This window comes from Cervus canadensis, chromosome 1 (assembly GCF_019320065.1).
Source record: "Cervus canadensis isolate Bull #8, Minnesota chromosome 1, ASM1932006v1, whole genome shotgun sequence".
Lineage (NCBI taxonomy): Eukaryota > Metazoa > Chordata > Mammalia > Artiodactyla > Cervidae > Cervus > Cervus canadensis.
The window spans coordinates 100,249,360-100,257,886 of record NC_057386.1 but is presented as its reverse complement, the minus strand read 5'-3'; positions in this window follow the sequence as shown (position 1 = coordinate 100,257,886).

Sequence of the window (8,527 nt, the reverse complement as noted above, 5' to 3'; positions counted from 1 at the left end):
AAAAGTTAACAAAATTTTAAATAAGTTTATTTCCATTTTTAGCCATTACAAACAAATAATGTTTTAGTGAGCCTTGTAACTGTTTGTGCTCATTTCTTATTATTTTCAGAGCATACAGTCAGGGAGAACAATTTCTTGATAATAAATAATGTTTCCTAATGTATTCCAAGTTACTCATCAGACAGAGAGTGCTTTAGGAGACTGTTTATTTTCCTGTCTATGACAAATTGTGCTGCTAGTGTTTTTACATTGACTGAATCTTCTGGCCCTGAATTCTATCTCACAATTATGTAGTGAGTTTTATTATATGCATTATTTCCTGGAATTCTTACGTGTCTCTTCCTTGGGGAAGGGCATATTTGTATTCTTTGGTGTGTTTATGGATAGGATGTTTGTTTTTATGGGTACTTTGGAGCACACTGCAACAGAGATATTAGGACTCTGTTAATTCCCACAGCACTTCCCTCTAATTTTCATTTCCTCTTGTGATGTTGGTTTTGGTTCAGCATAGTATCCTGAGGTGGATTTCTCTTCCTTGTCCTTAGATATGTGACACCACTGAACTTGTAGAGTCATAGATCTGTATAGCAGAAGTATTTTCTGTGCAGTTTTTGTCTCTGGAATGCACAGTTCACAGAGATTGCTTTCTTTTACAGTTGTCTAAATCATGCTTATAAAACCACATATGCCCAGTGTGCATGCAACTGTGTGCACATTCCTTCTCTGAAAGTGAAAGTCACTCAGTCGTGTTTGACTCTCTGCGACCCCATGGACTATACAGTCCACTGAATTCTCCAGGCCAGAACACTGGAGTGGGTAGCCTTTCCCAACCCAGGGATCGAACCTAGGTCTGTCACATTGCAGGCAGATTCTTCACCAGCTGAGCTACCAGGTAGGCCCAAGAATACTGGAATGGGTATCCTATCCCTTCTGTAGTGGATCTTCCCAGCCCAGGAATCTGAACTGGGGTCTCCTGCATTGCAGGTGTATTCTTTACCAGCTGAGCTACCAGGGAAACCCTTTCCTTCTCTAAATCGAATTTTGAAACGAGTGCTATGGATATCTTTAAAAGAATCAAGCCTGAGATTAGAATTATGCAGTCCCTGTGTCGTAGGGGTAGGTACCTCCTTTCCTTTCCTTTTTTACTCCCTTCTTTCTTTCTTTCTTTTTTTTTTTCTTCCCTCACTCCATCCCCCCTTCCTTCTCTCTCTCTCCTTTCTTCTCCCTTTCTCCTCCCTCCCTCTCAAAACAAAAATAAGGCATTTTATTGTAAGAAAGCTCCCTTTGGCCTCAAGAGGATAAGGGGAATAGCTCCAAGGTGATAGTGACTTGCTCTTAACAGAGACAAAGACTTTGCCAGCATTTTAGAAAGATGAACTCATTTACTCAGAATATTTGATTAGTCACTGTAGAAGTCACTTTTAATTGATGGTTCACTGTGGTTTGGGGCTTTCCAGGTGGCTCAGTGGTAAAGAATCTGCCTGCAATGCAGGAGATGTGAGTTCGATCCCTAGATCAGGAAAAACCCTTGGAGAAGGAAATGGCAATGCACTCCAGTATGCTCGCACGGGAAGTCCTATGGACAGAGAAGCCTGGCAGCACACAGTCCATGGGGCTGCAAAAGAGTCAGACACAACTTAGCAGTCAAACAACAGCAAAAACAAATACTGCGGTTTGTTAGCACATGAAAAAAATTGAATGCCATCTGAAGCTTACATTTGAGTTATCTGAGCTACTCTACCTCTTTCTATAGGTATGAACTTAATGCAAATGTGTGAGAACATGAAATAATGAATTTGCTTAAAAGTTGGCATTGTGTGAATAATAACTCACCATTTTGTAAAAACTGTTGAGCCACTTTGGCAGTGCTCAATCTTCTTTTCCATTTTCTCAAAACCTCTAGCTTTGGAAAAGTTGGTGTCAAAGGGCTCTTTTTTCTTTTTCACTTTTATTAAAGTAGAGCTGATATACAATGTTGTGTTAGTTAGGTGTGCGACAAAGTGAGTCAGTTATACATATAAATACATCCACTCTTTTTAAGATTTTTTTTCCCATACAGGTTATTACAGAGCATTGAGGAGAGTTTCCTGGGCTATAAGGGGACTACCTCATAGTATTGTTAGTTTTTGGCTGTCTAGTTTAAGTATAGAAGTATGTATATGTCAATCCCAATCCCCCAGTTTACCCCTCTCTTTCCACCTTTGGTAACCATAAGTTCGCTTTCTACATCTGTGACTCTATTTCTGTTTTATAGATAAGTTCGTTTGTACCATACTTTTAGATTCCACATATAAGGGATATCATGTGATGTTCGTCTTTTTCTGTCTGACTTACTTACTTCAGTATGACAATCTCTACATCCATCTCGAATAGGATTTGTAGATTTAAGTCCCTTTTTATATGACTTGTACTCCTGCTGTTCCCCATTGTTTGTTCTGATTTTGAATATAGACATTCCAATGAGTTCATTTTTATTCTTGCTAAGGCTCACATTATAATTTGATGGTAAATACAGCATAAGGGGGACTCTGATTCTCTTGCTGCTGCTGCCTGTGTGAATTGTTACAACAACATCAGATAGCAATTTGACAGGAGACAGTCAAGGTGGAGAAGTATGTTCTAGAAAATCCCAGAAATTTCACTTCTAATACCAACCTGTATATATGTGTGTGTACAATGAATCACTTTGCTGTGCACCTAAAACTAATACAACATTGTAAATCAGCTATAAAATAAAATAAAAATTAAATTAAAAAATAACCAAAAGGGGTGTACAGACTTTCATTGCAATATCTTTACTATAGATAAAGTACTGAAGTTATGTGAATATGAATTAGTTGGGAAAAAATAAATAAATCATGGTATATTTACTGGTAATTTTGTGGAATAAATAAACTAGATCTTCATATGTTGACATGGACACAGAGTAAACATGTAAAATAAGAAAGCAGGCTTTAGACTGACACATATAGCATGATTCAATACATGTAAAACCTGAAGGAAATAGGGCAAAATGTGATATTGGTCATATTTGTTATTAGTTAAATAAATATTGCTGTTTATCTTATTTTCTTAAAATTATCAGTTTTTTATTATATTTAATAATCACAAGAGTGTCAATTGCATATGCTGTTTTCTATGTTAATTTCTATATATTTAATTATCTTATTTAACTACTGATTTATTATAACATTTAAGTAATTTTAACATGTGTGCTGATTACATGTCTTACCATATTTAGACAAACAGGAATGAAGTAGAGATCGAAGTCTGGGAGAAGCTAAATAGAGAAGGTGTAACACTGAAGAATGGAAAAGATTGCAGAATTCCCATGAAAAAAGAATATTGCTGTAAAAGAGGAGAGGATGAGGAGAGTTACTGAGGAACAAATCACCATGGAAACTTTGTGGGACAAAGCTGTCCTGAATTAAAAGGACCAGAAAGAATTAAAAAACAAAAACAAAAACGATGCTGACCATGTAAGATGGACAGCTTGCAAAGGGTGATGGGAAGTTGCAAACAGTAAAACCATTTGAGGTGAGAGGAGGGGTCACACTATGCCGTGTTGTCATATAATAAACTGTTGAGAGGAGGTGTGGAATTCCAGGAGAGTATTTGATTGTCTGGTTTCTGCACTGAAGGCCTCCATTAGGACAGGGACACGAGACAAATTGAGAAAGGAGAGAAAATGTCCAAGGAGAACAAACAGGATTTTGTGATTAGAGGTGGAACACACACTCAGCAGAAACTGAGCATTGTCGGAAATTCAGACACAGCAAAATCAAAACCTCCAGTCGATAAATAGTACATAGTAACAGTTTAGTGGGCAAACAACACCTTGAGAACTGGGAGCTTTACAAGAAATAACCTGGTTTCACTTTCGTTTGTGAGATGAGCTAGATTCCATTTTGCTTAAGTGGCTTTAATGGTTTTTTGTCTGCTCTGGGAATTCTCAAATTTGTATAGAATTTTTTTTAAGGTTTTAAAAAATGTAGGTCATTTTCTTAAAGTCTTTATTGAATTTGTTGCAATATTGCTTCTGTTCCATGTTTTAGTTTTTTGGCTGTGAGGCATGTGGGATCTTGGGTCTCTGACCAAGGAGCCAATCCGCACCCCTTCATTGAAAGGTGAAGTATTAACCACTGGACCACCAGGGAAATCCCCATTTTGTATTGAATTTTTAACAGTGTTCATGCTCACAGCATTCAAGAGTCTTCATGATAGCCAGGAATTGTTGCCAACATGCCCCAGACACTCTGCTCTCAGGACATGTGCAGTCATGTGAGGCCGTGGTGGCCTCCAGTTCTGGGGCTTCTCCAGCTTTTATTCCTTGCTGATCATGTGGGTTCTCAGGGTTTGTGACTAGCTCTTAGCTCCAGGGCAGCTCAGGAAACACCCCCAACAATGCAGGTGCATGTGTTTCCCATGACCCACAGTGCTTGGCCTAATTTTCAGTTATCTTGGTATGTTGCTGGAAGTTTTAACTTTTGTTTTAGGTTCAAAGGATTCATTAACAAAAGAAACCACTCATTATATACAAATAAGTAATTTCAATATTTAATAGAGAATCATCTAACTTGTTTTCAATATACAATCATTAAAAGAAAAGAGGAGAGTAATAGCACAAACATCACCTAATTGGGGCCAACTAACAACCAGGTTTAAACAGCGCTTGGACTTTCCGGCGTAACAGCAATCTGGAGTTCCCATTGAGAAAAGGTCCCAGGCAGCGCATCCACCCCACTGGTGGGACTTCAAAATTGCAGTTTTGGGGGTTCCCACTTATAATCTCAGGCCACAAATGGATATCATTATCAGTTTGCAAGCAAATTGCAGCTCTGATTTCACATTAATATTTTTTACAATGCTGTTTGTTTTATCTTGCTAGTTGCAGGATTTTGTTAAGACCCAAGCTTGTTTTGGCCAGGCCTCCTCCAGAGGTTCAAGAATTCCAAGACCCGCTCCCTATCTTATCTATATTGTCACTCATCTTACTGGTAATAATAGGTGTACCCGCTATCAGGTACACTGTTAGGACAGTGTCCAGGCAGGTCAGAAGCAAGGTCAAAGGCCTGCTCCGCTTTCTTGTCTCTGAAGCCTGAACAAGGCTGCTTCCATTTAATGTCCCTAACACTTTGCTCTGAGCCAAGTTGACTCCCATAAATCCCTTGAATTTTCAAGGTATTTAATCCTTGAGGCTGGGGGCGAGGCCACAGAACCAATCCTTTATTCTCACTTCCATCTCCTTGCTACGCATTCCCCAGGCATTGCTTGCCATTCTTACCATAGTAATTTCTATAATAGTCAACCCATATTAGCAGAGTAACTAAAACACTGATGACTGTCAGGTCTTGCAGCTTCCAGTGAAGTGTAGGAATGCCCTTTCAAAACATGCAAGCGACGACCACAGGTCTCACAATTTTTTTATATTCCTTAACCACTTGGATTATCCATTTCCTTCCTTAATCCATTATTTTTTGCACCTTCCAATAGCTTTTGATAGAGGAATTCAACTGCATATGGTTACCCTTCCAAACTTAAATTTACTTCTTTCTCTGGCCAGTTTCATGAGCTCTGACATTGGTGGGGAGTTTTAGGTTAATTCCTGAAAACATACCTTTTTTTTTTGAAAACATACCTTTATCCTGAGATTATAGTTTACTTAAGTGTCATTTATTTTAAGGTTTACAAGTAAATCATAAATCTTTTATTATGACAAATAGCTGCTGTGGAGAACTTCAGATATACTTTATATAACACATCTCAGTTAACAGAAGGGCTTCCATGGTGGCTTAGCGGGTAAAGAATCTGCCTGCCACTTCAGGAGATTCTGGTTTGATCCCTGAGTCTGGAAGATCCCCTGGAGGAGGAAGTGGAAACTCACTCCAGTATGCTTGCTCGGGCAATCCCATGGGCAGAGGAGGCTTGTCCACGGATTGCAAGAGTCAGACACCACTTAGTGACTAAATAACTCAGTTAATATTACAATGTCATGTCTCAAACTTTCCCACAAAGATCTCTTTTTATAAAAAATGCACTTCCAATGAACAAAGGAGTTACAGGAGCCCAGTGGTCACTAAATTTCAGGTCCATCTGGACTGCGGGAGCATTTCATACCTTAATCTTTAAGAAACAGATTTTCAATGACACAGGATTCCAGGTATCATTTTGACATGCTGACATTCTGCCTTCTGACTCATTCAATGTACTGTGGGGACAGTTCTTTGGTAATTGAGAGTGCTCTGGCCAGAAAATTATTGTCACACTGTGGTCTGTGTATAGTGATGCTACAAATGCATCCCTCTATTCTGAGTCTCCATCACCCCTCACCACTGCACTTTGAAAAAATAATTAATACACTTTATTTTTTTGAGCAGTTTAAAGTTGACAGAAATACTGAGTGGAAAGTAGGGAATTCCCATACACCCATTACTCCACTACCTCTGGTTTACCTTATTATTGATGTTTTGCATTAATATGTATGTTTTGCATACATATGTTACAACTGATATACCTATGTTGGCATACTTTATTAACTCAAGTCCATAGTTTACTTTAGAGATCACTCTTTTTTTTTTAACATTTTGTAAATTTTGACAAATGTCTAATGTGTCCACCACTACAGTATCATGCAGAATATTTTCACTGCTCTAAAAATCTTCTGGGTGTTACTTCCTTCCCTTCCCTGAATCCTGTAAACCACTGATTTTTCTTCTTACATTTTTGTCTTTTTCCAGAATGTCATATAGTTGGAACCATACAACATGTTGTCTTTTCAGATTTGTTTCTTTCACTTAGCAATGTGCATTTAAGGATCTGCCATGTCTTTTTCACGGCTTGGTAGCTTATTTCTGTTTATGCTGTTGTACTTTTAACACAGTAGGTTTTATTGTAATCAAGACATTAATGAAAGATATAAACCTTTCCCCAGCATGGTTGGCAAGTACAATGCTCCACTGGTTTAGAGAAATGAATAGTGTATTATGTCTACACATAATACTCTCAGGCATCTTCCAGTAATGCCAGGACCACTTGGCTCAACACACCAAGTCCTATTTCCCAGGTACCTACTGTCTTAAGATGTTGAGATCAACATTATCTAAGCCACTGGTGACACTTTTACTTGTTATATTTTATGCATGTACATGAATAGTACCCCCCAGAGGTTGTGAGTTCAAACATTCAGCTTCTATGTGCAATTATTTCTGAAGATTCTTTGGGTGGCTCATCGGTGACCTATGGCTGTGTAAAAGCATCTGTGTGATAAGCATGACTTGAAAAATAAAACCCAGTGATGATTTCAACCTGCTCTTCATTCAGGCAGGTCACCAAGGGGTGCTGATGATACCTCTTCTGCTATGAACTCAAGTAGTTTTTTGGGTTAACTTTATAAATAGGCTTAAGGTCACTTTTCCGTCTTAGAGGAAAAACAAATCCAGGGGTCTTTTCTGCCTGGATCATGAACTACTGCTGCTCCTGAGAGAATTAAGAACATTAATTCTTTCATGCAAGCCCTCTCTCAGGGAAAGTATGACAGCATCCTTCCTGGTGTTATTTGTATTCACAAGCTCCTTTCCCATCTCCCAAGTCTCTCCTTGTCTGTTGTTGACCTATTTTAACTCAGACTTGGTTTTTCAGATTCAGTCAGACTACCCACAGTCAGGCAAGTAGCAGAAATCTCCTTTCTGAAATGTTCCCTTTGGTCCAGTCCTAAGGAGCACCTTCCAAAGGCAAGGCTCTGGGACTGTTGTGGCCATGAGCGGGGGGCCAGCATTCTGGTCAGTCCTAGGCAAGCCACACTGTGCATTTCTCTGTTCCCCTAGGGATATTTATACTTTCAGAGGAATTGACATTGTGGTGTCAATGGTTTGCACAGTGATGCTCCCCTCCTTCAGGACACACGAGTGCAACCCTTGATGAGTGGTGACTAGATCCAGGAAAATAAGGAAAGTATTTTGAGATGAGAAAGTCAGTGTGTGATCATAGCATCTTCCGCCTTCATTCTCATCCCTGTACTCTTTGGAAAGAAACCTTCTCAAAGATGCTCCTCCTCCACTGTCCCTCATAGTGTCAGTTCAGCTCTTCAAGACTCTATCACAGCCTCTGCATCTTTGAGTAAAAGTGTTTAGAGTCCAATTTGAAGGTGGTAGGAAATATCGTAAGACCAGACAGCATTAAGCTTCTCACCGTTTTTGTGCGTTGACAGCAGTGATGTGTTGCTTTGGTCCATGAAATGTAGTGGGTAGAATCAAACAAAAGCACAATCTGTTGCATCAAACCCTTAACGATGAGACTGGCTTCAGTCAAAGGGTAATACAGCCCAGGATAGAAATCATGCCTATTCCAGTCAGAACCACTTTGAAGCCACCAGGGTTACTGGTAAGGATTTTAACAATCTACCTGCTAGTGTTTGTCCTTAAGCATCTTACCCAAAGCCTTTGAAAGCAGTTCCTTTCCTCTCAGTCTTCTGGACTGTGCCTGACCACGTGGGAAAGGAATATACCAATTTCCTACCTATTATTATGTA